This window comes from Coptis chinensis, chromosome 7 (genome assembly GCF_015680905.1).
Source record: "Coptis chinensis isolate HL-2020 chromosome 7, ASM1568090v1, whole genome shotgun sequence".
NCBI lineage: Eukaryota > Viridiplantae > Streptophyta > Magnoliopsida > Ranunculales > Ranunculaceae > Coptis > Coptis chinensis.
In genome coordinates, this window is record NC_141462.1 from 93205724 (window position 1) to 93217676 (window position 11953).

Below are 11953 nucleotides of genomic sequence, written 5' to 3' on the forward strand. Positions count from 1 at the left end.
TCTCCACTTCCACTTGATCTCAAAACATCAATAATAGGATATCATTAACAAACACTACATGCCAAGAGCCCAAGATTCATAACTCCTATTTTCCTTCTGAATAAACTCAACGCGTCCAACTGACAATTATCATGTAAAAATGCAGCACCCCCTTCATTCCCAACATCAACTATAGGCTCTTTCCTAACCAACTCACTTCCTTACAAAAACTCAGCTCTTAACCCAGCTTCAGAAAGAAGCTCAACTTTTATCTTTCAACATACTTAACTCTTCTTAACTCCTACCAATCATTAAACTCCCAGTTTTCTTCCACCCCAATTCTTGTAATGGACTAAAACCTTGTTCCTCAATACCCTCTACTAAAGTGTCCCATAACTGTTTACTTCTCATACCAAGTTCCCACATACCAGTTCCAGGTTTTTCACCTGCCATCCATATGTACCTTTGACCTGCCCCTGTAGCCCCTGATGCACATGGTACACTAGCATCAATTACACCAACTGATATTTTTTATTCTTTTAAAAACTGTCCTGCTATTGTTAATCCTATTATTCTAGCTCCGACAACCACTGAACCACTACATCAAACTCCAACAACAACGATGAAGCTGAAACTGAAACAATTGGGCTTAAAGTACAGTTGTTTTTTGTTTTATGGTACAGGTGTTTTTTGTTTTTGGTTTTAAACTGAAACTGAAGCTAAAATATCATTTGTTTTATGATAGATTTTGGTATGTTTAGCATGATGAATACTTAATTGGGTACAACAAAAAGGTTTACTTAGACGATGTTTAGCTAGTCATACCCAACACATTCAATGAGATATTAGCCGCTAATGTCTGCCAGAAGCTAGCTCACTAAGATATGGGAACGAGATTACGATACAAAAACTAATTGATGGACCAAAACTCTGTTTGTATATTCTTACTTCCTGTTATATCACTAAAGCCATACACTACAAAGGCCATCCGCAAAAAGTTGGTATCAAGTGGTACTTAAGGAAGCAGCAGTGAAACGGTTTGTCACTCTTAATGTATTTGTTATAGAACTTGTTTACGAAGCTCTCTAACATGTTTGTTTTTAATTACTGATAGTGGGAGCCCCAGTTTGACTGGGAAACAGAGAACACTGGGGATGCACTGAGAGTACTAGGTTTCATACTGAGACAGCACGCAACAAAGACAATTACTGCAATTGCACAAGGCAAATGAATAACTGGGGAGTGTATTATCTTTATTCAATGAAGGAAAAAAAATGAATTTCTGGGCATGGAACATTCGAACTATAGGCAAATTTACATAATGGGCAACAAACTGTTTTTTTTTAACACTTTGGGCATCATGGCTTCCAATTTTAACAATGTGGGATTCCCTCCTTTTGCCATCCAAATCAGATAACAGAATGATTTTTTTACTATTTTATTAAATAAATATATTATTACACTTTATTTCCAAAATGTCTTTTATGTTGTGGTCCATGACATTTTACTAGATATGAAAATATCACATGTGTAATTGTAGTTAAATGTAATTTTTCGTTTTATTTTTTGCAATTAACTTTTTTTTTATAGTGGTCCATGTGTGTAATTGAGTGTCCACATAAGCTTTTGTTAACTATTTGAGACAGAACTTAGAATGAATCCCCACATTAATTGTTAAAATAGAAAACCACGGTGTCCATAGTGTTAAAAAAAATATGTTGCCCACTATGTGAAATTGGGCATGGTTGGATGCCTATAAATTCTTTTTTTTTTCCTTCAATTAATTCCGGAATGAACAGGTAGTTGCTTTGGAAATTGAGCTTGTAGAAGATGTATAGACAAGTAGCCAATCTCTTCACTATGCTTTGGAAATTGAGCTTGTAGAAGATGTATATATAGACAAGTAGCCAATCACTATGTCATCTATGATTTGATCTAAGAGTGTTTTACCTCCTCAACGACATGATAAAACTTGTACACATAGTCGTTATGTTTTAAAACATCAACCACGTACCTCAGTTTTGTAGTATTCGTCTGCTAAATACTTCATGAAATGATAATATATCAAAGTTCAAACTACTCAAGCAAGGGTGGGGCATTGTCTTCACAACAATAAGATAATGAATTACGAATATCAAAATAACAAAACAAATACAAATTGAGCTTTTTTTCCTTGATAATCAACACATTATTAGTTTTGGATTTCATTTTGTTTATTGTTTCTATGCGGGTCTTTCTCCATTTGCAAATAGCTTTTAGTTTGAATAGTTATCAATGACAAACTAATATGCAATATCGACTTGTTCCATTAAAGAAAAATATATATGATGATGAGACTCCAAATCCCTCCTATTCCATTCCCTCATTCTTCGGCTTTTGCGCGCGGGGGGATTATACAATAAAATGAAAACTTCAAATACATTCATAACAAAAAAAAAAAAAAAAAAAACAACAACAAATTATGGTTTTATTGTCTATTATTATGATTAGTATTTTGGTTTGTAATAAAGTTGTAATTTTTAATAAACTCTTTAAGATTTTTTTTTTCTTTCATATTGATAGATATTAATGTTGGCAAATTTGAAAGAAGAGGAAAGGGACGAAGTCAATCTAGATGAGGGCAAGTACCGAACTTTTTTGTGATTTTTCATTTTGTTGAAAGAAATAAAAAGTAAAGATTTGGAAAAAATAAATGTGAAGTAAAAAATTGAATGATTTGGAAAGAGAATGAGATAAATCTTTGGTTAAATTTTTTATTAACTAGAGTTGGTCAATAGTTGAAAAGATGCTGGATATGTGCTTTGGAGACTTCTTGCTCCTGAAATATTCACTACAACTTTTTTTTCCGACAATGTTAAAAAAAAATACTCACTACAACAAAAAAGCATTTATGTCACTGCTAAAAACAGTTATAAAAAGTCTTTCATAATTACCAATATTACAATTTACAACTCATATCATTTTCTTTTATATTTAATCTTTTATAAAAAAACAAAATCCAACAAATTATGCAAAAGAAGAATATCTCAATATTGAAAGAATTTACCAAAAAGAAAATCTATAAGAAGATTAAGAGGTAAGATCATAAGTAGACATGATCGAGAGTTTGTGTGAGCTAGGTGGATGTGTTGGGTAGTTGGGTTTCAAACTTTTAACTATGAAGAAATAAGTGAAGATTGATGGATTTAGTACTCATCGAAGATTTTCCATATCTGATAACAGTAATAAGTGCATAAATTTGGTAACTAATAAGATTGTCCTAATTTAGACACGTAGTCATTAAATGACCATCTTGTAAGGCCAATTTGTTTATTTCTATTGGTCCTACATGACATCATTTTAAAAGAGTAAATAAACGTGGTAGGCAACTTTAATTAGATCCGTTAGATTCAGAAGATCTAGTGGCTAGCAAATTGAGTCAAAATTGAGTTAAAAATTTCTGAGTCCCTAGAACCGGACCCTTGATGGGTTAAAATGAAAGAATGTGTTACATGAAGAAGGATTTTCAATGCATGTGACTCAACCAAATCTACAATAGACTCAACAGAATCTAAAGTAGGTTCTCAAAGGACACTCAAGCCTAGAAACAAATGGTGGTCTACTGTCACTCCATATAGCCTGTCCACCTACTATTGTGGAAGCCTTCCTTGCAACGGCATCAGCTCTAAAATTGGCTTCACAATAGGTGTGTGTCAATCTCCAGCTTGTTAGCAAGAAAGTTGCTCGCACTACTAAAAAAAGGGTTTATAAGCTCAGCTAAAAGGTGAGATGTTAGAGTTTTTACCTCGGTTTTCTAAGAAAAAACAACCGAGGTAAAATCCACTGAGATAATAGAGTTCTATAAAACCGAGATAATAAGCTACTAAATTATCTCAGAAGTCTGACATCTTATCTAAATATATTATCTCAGTTTTCTAAATGAAACTGGTATTATATCAACTAGCATGGAACAAAGTTGAGACACTTTTCTAATTGAAACCGAGATAATATCAAAAACAACAGTGATAAATTCTTTTGGGAAGGGCAATCATTGGACAACCGTTTATCTCACCCTTTATTCAGCTAACATAGTTTGTCATTTTTTTTTTGGTGCTAGTATTGCTCACTTAATTATGACAACCTACAAATAAAAACCTCTCCCAAACAACCACATTCCCTTTCATATTCATAAACATTAACACCAATCAATCAAAACAACCCAACATAAGTAAATTCTTTGAACAATTTGATTTCATTAAGATAAGAATGAACAATGTCGAACATGATGAACATAACTTCCACAGAGTACTACTGATCAATTCTCAAGTACTGTACCAACTAATCTTCGAACTATAATAAGACATGGTTTTAACTTTTCTGAATATATTCAGGAAAGGAAACAGATGGACGAACCAACAAAAGTCCAATGGTTTTGCAGCTTTGTCCGATGAACTGATCGAGCTCCATTGAGAGATCAACCTTGTCAGCAACAACACATGTTCCCCAAAGTAATGTTAGGAACATCACAGTTGATCCAGCAAGTGCAGCCACTCCACTCACTACCTAAGCTTGAGCCATTTCTGTATTTCCAGAAATTCCAGATGCTAAGACACAATAGAAGAAGCTAAGTCAGTTATTGGTCAATTTATTTTGGAAATGGAAACTGATCATCCTTAATCAAACTAGAGTAGCTTATGCGATGCACCTTCCTAAGCAACAATTTGGTTCAGACAAATATGTCAAGACTTTGAGTAGATTCGAACCTAAATGAATTTTTCAGACCATGTATATAAAGCTATGAAAAATAATTCAAAAGAAATTCATAATAAATAGAAGAAAAGAAGGATAAAACATACGTTTGGGCAGTTAAGAAACTCTAAGTTACTTATAGAACCCCTTTCCCATATCTTTCTTCCCCACACTAGTAGCTTCTCTTTTTAGCTGGCTCTCTCTGGATAAAATGATTAGGTCTGCCATTATACTACAAGCAAAAAAGATCCCATATAAGAATAATAGGTTAACAAAAATCACAAACAAAATAAAGAAAGAACACAAAAATACCAGGTCATTTTGGTCATCATAAGCCGAAAACCGCCCTTTTGCAAGTTTTGTATTTTGAGCGGTAGCAGACTCTGCAACATAAATGCCTTGCTCACTAGACAATGTATTGATCCATATATATCGTTCATTATAAACTAATAATAGCCCATGCAGCGCATCACTGAATTTAAAAGGCCATTCCACATACAAAATTTAATTCATACCTCCTAGTGAGATCGATACTTAAAAATGACAAATATATTTTGTATATTATGCTAGGTTTGAAGAAAGATATCAAACAGTCTACTCCAAAATCGTTATAGTTTAACTGGCAAAAGAAAGGTATAACTAAAATTAATAGAAGGCAAAAGCAACTTCCTAAATCACAAAGCGGTGTAAAACATAACTATAGGCTAGAAATTTGACCTGAACTTCATTTTCTGAAAGTGTATTATGTAGAAGAAGGTCGGGAAGCTTGGTCATGTACTGGCCAGACAAACAGAGAAATGACAGTCAGCACAATGCAATAACATCATTGGATGAAGGAAAAAGTAAATCAGAGGACTAACTCAAGCAAAACCTAAGCAGCTAACCTTCTCAACCTCGACATAAGTGTCTTTGGGAAATATAGACATCAGAGTTGATAAACACTTTAAAGCAGCACTTTAATTTGTTCCACAGGGATAGGACTCATTAACCCCATTGGTCCTAGTAGATCAATCCATGACAAGGAGCAAGAAGTTAGCTAAATTCAGAATCCTGAAAAGAAGTTCGCTGCCACTTTCGTAGTATATTTTTTGTCGCCAAGGTATAGCAGGTACACTCATATACAACAATGAACAAACCTACCGATTTCCATGCTTAGCGGTAACAACACTGAACCTATCAATGGTCAACTCAACAAATATATTAAATGGTTATACAACCCACCAGCAAAATTTCAAAATACAAAAACATGTTAACACAAAACAATTCCACCCTCCAGCAAGTTCTGCCATATTATAAACAAATTTTATCCACATAACAATAACAAAATTAAAGGTTCTAACCAGGTGTGTAACACGTAATTTATAGTCATACAACGGTAAGAAAAAAGCTCTACTAGTCGTTAACCAACCTTTGAGCTTGAATCGGGAATCGGGTGGTGAGAAGGAATCACCTGGCAAAGAAGAATCTGATGATAAAACAGCAGAATCTTTCTACAGGTGGCCGGAGTAGACTTGCATCACTAACGGATAAAGTAGTTTAATTATCACTAGAACTGCTCTTATAACTTTTTCATGGAATTACACTATTGCATACCACAACTCTAGAGCAAGCAATACAAAATAAACTTATAGACCTTAGCACTAAAAGGTTCTCACATCACGAGTAACAAAAGTGAACCTATTTACAATTGAGGAAGCATATGAAATGGTTATACTACCCGGATACAAAATTTCATGACAAAAACCGCCTTCTCAGCGTTCGGGAAACCAATTTGATATAGTCGTACATACAAGAAAAAAAACTTGCTACAAGAAGGCCTTATCTAAAAAATGATAGAGTAGTACCTGCTCTAAAGCAAATCAAGTTGAGGCAGGACGACGAGAACCTCCTCGGATCCAATTTGTTCTACCAAGGAATGAATAGCTGAAGCAAGATCTGCAAATCAATTTATTAAAAGTTTAGCCACTAACTTATTTATAGGGATTTCTTCTATTACTACTTTAATAGCTGGAAGAACACTGAGAAGCTCCAGTTACCAACTTTATTTCTCATAGCTTTTTATAGGGGCCTTACATGGTGTATTAAATCGGTGACCGTCTTTCATTCATTCAACAAGAGGGTTTACTTATGAACAAATATTATAACAGGGGAAAGGATTTATCAGCTATATTGTGTAACATGAACAAGTGAACATCCATTTTAATAGAAGTCACCCAGCCTAATTATAGGGAGATTGGATTGAAACATGTATTCAAAGTGTCATCTAACTTTTCTGCTACTTCAATCCATATCTGTTTTGACATTCCAAAGAAAAAAAAAATGTCTCAAGGCTTTAATTGTTACGACTTTATAGTGATCAATGTCTTCTTTTTCTGACATCTACGACTTCTATGACATCTTTTTCTACTTTCTTTTCAGTTTAGTGATCAATGTCTTTTGGTTCAAAAGCACACTAAAGCATCTCGAACTGCCATATCTTAAAACCTTAAGTGATAGGTTTCTCTCAAGCTCAACTCAAAGAAAACAAAAGAGAAGAGAAGTGAAACTCAGTTTCAAAAGAATCAAGGACTATTTCATATTACATAGCCTTAATTTCAGGGAATCAACTCTCATCTCTGAGTTGCTTTCATCTTATACCAAAGGTAAGATTAGTTTTATTGAATTCTATGTTAGTTTCATAGATAGTTCTTATACCTAAGATAAGATCCTTGAATTCTCTGTGTAGTTTCAGATAGTTCCAATACTGGATGTAAAAACAGAGGGATTTATTTATAAATTCAAGTTTGAATTCTCCTTAAATTCTATGATTGTTAGCTTTTAACTTGAATTGCTATCAGCAGCAATTTCTGACTAGGATTTTGTTCATTCATTTTGTAAGGATCCTCAACAAACCTAGATAGATGACATTCAATTTATGCAATTTTTTAATAGAATTGTGGCAAAGATAAAGTTTTTTTTATGCAATCTTACGTATAGCATCTCCAAAAATTAGAGAAGTATGTTTCTCAAATTCATAGTAATCCCAGTATTCAAATAAGGAGAAGAGGATCTATTGACCTTCCTAAGGCAGCTGTAAGTAGCACTTAACATTCTGCAATCTCACCCATGCTATATAACCAATTACCCTACAGCCTCGAGCTTGTACACAGGTACACCAACAATGTAAATCAAAGGGATCATGATTCACATGCACAAACCACACATACAAACAAACACGGGTTGTCGGGGTGGGTATAGACATCTAACAGTCCCCCTAAACACTGGGTGGGTAAACATCTAACAGTCCCGGCCCCCTAAACAATGGGTGGGTAGACAAACTCGGCAGGATCATGCAGGTCACGCAAACAGCATGCACACACACACCTAATCATGCAAGCATGCACACACCTAATTACGAAAACTGCTGCAAACTTAGGTTTGAAACTGCACTCAAAAGAAGGAAACATCTAATTCCACTAAATAGAACTACATCTGGGTAAATGAAGGCAAGAGGCATAGCAAAAGCTGCAATACTTTCACTATTTTTTTTAAGGTTAAGCAAATTTATTAATGGTAATGAAAAGTACATAGTGAAAACCTGACTTAGTGAGGATTTAAGTCAGTTCCCTCCCACAACTTACACCAGATCCTAATTAACTTTCCCGACCAAACATTAACTGATCAAAACACACCACTCACTCTTATATGTAATATCTAAGTGAACCCATTCCCACAGACAATACTTAATATTTCAAATAATGAAATGACTCAATCCAGAAGAGATTTTGTCATCAAATATTCTAGAATTCCTTTCACGACAAATGCACCAAAATATAGCATGCAACAATCTATGCCAAAACAGTCTACCCGACAACTGATCACACTTGCTTTCAGGAGTAACTGAACTAACTATGATATATGCAGTATTGAATTATATATTAGGAATTATATATTATGTTTCCCACAAGTAGGCGCAACGCATGTGCCCATTTACTAGTATATGCAATGAAAAAGAAGACAAAATGCCTAGGCTAACAAAGTTGACACATCTAAGTTAAAGCTCTAAATTCTCAATGACAATAAGAATAGAGTTCTCCATCGAAGCACTATAGAATAGAAACCAACAAACTGAAATAATTGAACCATAAGAATAAAAGTATAATATTGAAACTTCAATTCAACAAAAAAAAAAAGGTTCAATCTTGATACGAGACATTCAATTTACAGTTAATTTCAACACAAATTAAATAACTTTGGTTTAATTTCTGAAATTTGTTGATGGAAAATTTTATTTTTAACAAATTGGAATTTACGAAGCATTTCAACAAACATAAATCTTGCATCAGATAGGTGGCAGAACGTTTTATTTCTAAAAAGCCGATGGTTTTTCTGACAACATATATTCACCAAATTTAAGAAGAAAGCCATCGGTTTCTAAAAAAACCCCAATACAAGTCAAGTAAAAAAAAATAGATTCTCGTACCAAAACCCAGTGGGAGTTGTTTTGAGTTGGTGCGAGGTGAAGAGAGATCAATATAGATGACAAGAGAGGCCAGATAGTTGGGAGCACAACGGCAGTTGCCATTGTGAGTTCGTGCTAGTCATGTAGAGAATAGTCCTTATTTGATCGTGTCCATTTTTTTTTATTTTTTATTTATTTTTTTATTTATTTATTTATTTATTTATTTTTATTTTTTTTTCATATCTATTCCGAGATATTTGGTATAATAGCAATTATATCAGTTGAGTGTCGAGATATTCCGTATAATATCAATTATAACAGTTAAGTGCAAGATGAATGAAATTTCCTATTATATCAGTTCAACAATGCGAGATAAATGAAATTTCCTATTATATTAGCTCCAACACCACCCGTGGTAAAATCTATATGTATTATCTCGGTTAAGTATGATGTGAGATAACAAATTAATACTCAGAGCTAGTAACTAAGTTATGGGACATATTATCTCGTTTATGGGACATATTATCTCGCTTATCACTTGAACTGAGATAAAGCTAATTTTAGAACCGAGATAAAAACCTTTTTTTTTAGTAGTGTCGTGTCCATCATGCTCTTATCATCCATGGAATATTCACTCCATTTAGACATTGCACCACTGCAATCAAGTCACTTTCGATCCAAATCTTTCTCCAATTTTTCTGCACTGCAAGCAAAATCGCCCAGTACTCTGCTTCATAGTTTGTTACCACTCCTAGCCCTTGTGCAAGAACGCCAAGAACTTTGTTTTGAGTGTCTTGAAACACTACCCCCGCTCCACCGCAACCCGGATTGCCTATAGAAGAACCGTCAGTGTTGCCTTTACTTTCATTATCTTGTGGAAGGACCCACTTGACTTCTTTGATTACAGGAGAAGTTCTAGGTCGGCTAGTGACCCTTAACCGATGAAGAATGACCAGCTCCTGACTTGTGTTGAACATGGTGGCTTTACTAAGCCAAGAGGCTACAGTAATGCCATGTAATACTTCTTTTCTTAGTTGTAGCTTCTAGTAAACCTTGTCTTCAAAGAAAATCTTGTTTTCCAAACCTGCACCATTATGTGGACAACTCCAGCATTCCACAGTGACTTAATAATTGGGCTTCTATTCTTGACAACACCCATTAGTCCTCGCAGGACAGTCAATGATAAAAGGTCCTTCCCAATTTTTGCCAAGTTTCCCTGCATCAATGATCTTTGATTGTCTACACAAGACCCAGTCACCCGAATAAAAAACTTTCAAGCAAAGCTTCTTGTCATATTGCACCTTCATCGCGGCTTGGTAATAGAGGAGACGCTCAATACTTTCTTCGCGCACTTCATCTAGATTAGCCTTTGAATGAGCTGGCAATTCATCATTATGACCATTGTTTAAGGCGGCAGTGCGAGTTGTCCTAAAAAAAAAACTTCAGTAGGTAACACTGCTTCTACTCTATAAGCTAGGTTAAATGGTGGCATTCCTGTAGAACGCTTTGGGGTTGTTATATATGCCCATAGAACAGCTGGTAACTCTGTTGTCCACTTGCCGTTAGCTTGCTCGAGACGACGTTTGAGGATTGCTAAAATGGATTTATTTGTCGCTTCAGCTTGCCCATTCGCTTGGGGGTGACAGGGTGCAGAAAAATTATGTTAAATATGAAGACTAGCACATAGCCTGTGCACTTCTTCTGCATCAAACTGCTTTCTGTTGTCTGATATTAACTCGGCGGGGATACCAAATCGGCAGACTATATCCTTCCATATGAAGCGTTTGACGTCCGAAGCTTGTATGTGCACCAAGGGTTGTACTTTTGCCCATTTGGTAAAGTAATATGTAGTGACGAGCAAGAAACGAACATTCCCCCGAGCTCTAGATAGGAGCCCAATGATGTCTAAACCCCATTTTGCAAATGGCCAAGGTGAGAAAATTGGGTGCAGCACAGTTGCTAGAAGAGTACCCATATGGTAATGTTTTTTACAAGGGATGCATGTCTGGGAAATGTGTTTCACATCTAATTGCATTTGAGGCCATCAATATCCCTGTGTCATTGCCTTATGAGCCAAACTCCGACCGCCTGAGTGATTGCCACATAACCTTGCATGGATTTCTTGTAGCACGGCTAACCCTTCCTGTGTTGTGAGACACCTCAGCATAGGAGATAACGAATTACCTTTCATGTATAATTGTAGAGTTCCTGGCGATGAAGATACAAGTATGAATTTCCATGCGTCTCGTTTGATGCTATTTGCGATTTTAGGCTCTGATGGGACAATGCCATTGCGTAGAAATGCTATAAATGGTTTTCGTCATAGCAGATTGAGGCACATTGCTCGTTGTTTTTTATATGGTTATGCGACGTGTCGAGTGCCTATCTTTTTACCCTTTTTTCTTTAAAGGTTTGAATTACAACCTATGAAGAAAAAAAGGGGGCATCTGTGTATACATATTTTGGCAAATCAATATGTGACACGTGGCAACATCTTCTTATATATTGTTCGGATATGGTTTTAAGTATGGGTAGAAAATACCATAACACACTTTAAGTTAAAGTCTTGACTAGCTCACTTCCTAGGTTCGGAAGCGAAATAAGAATAGGAGGTTCGGAACTGGTTAAAGTAGCAAGTTCGGAGAACTAACTCCTGACTAGGAACTCCAAATCTGGAACTACTAAGTTCGGAACTCCAACTCCCAATCCGAACCTGAATATGCTTTCTTGTTGTTCAAGTCAATTAAAAAGACTTATTGACTTAGAAAACATGAACTTTTAGAAGAGTATGTATAAGACTTAACA

At 35.1% G+C, this 11953-nt stretch overlaps 1 long non-coding RNA gene across 7 annotated transcripts; it reads right to left on the bottom strand.

The window, feature by feature from the left end:
- Window positions 1-4191: 4191 nt before the first annotated feature.
- On the bottom strand, window positions 4192-9322 carry LOC147490066 (uncharacterized). 7 transcript variants are annotated; one of them, XR_015202908.1, is made up of 9 exons: window positions 9170-9322; window positions 6552-6642; window positions 6116-6157; window positions 5592-5706; window positions 5425-5484; window positions 5020-5090; window positions 4815-4939; window positions 4664-4721; window positions 4192-4562 (listed from the first exon to the last, which is right to left on the bottom strand). It is a non-coding gene; the product is annotated as an uncharacterized LOC147490066 (long non-coding RNA). The 7 variants fall into 7 exon arrangements; XR_015202906.1 differs by lacking the exon at window positions 6116-6157; XR_015202904.1 differs by lacking the exon at window positions 4664-4721.
- Window positions 9323-11953: the final 2631 nt, after the last annotated feature.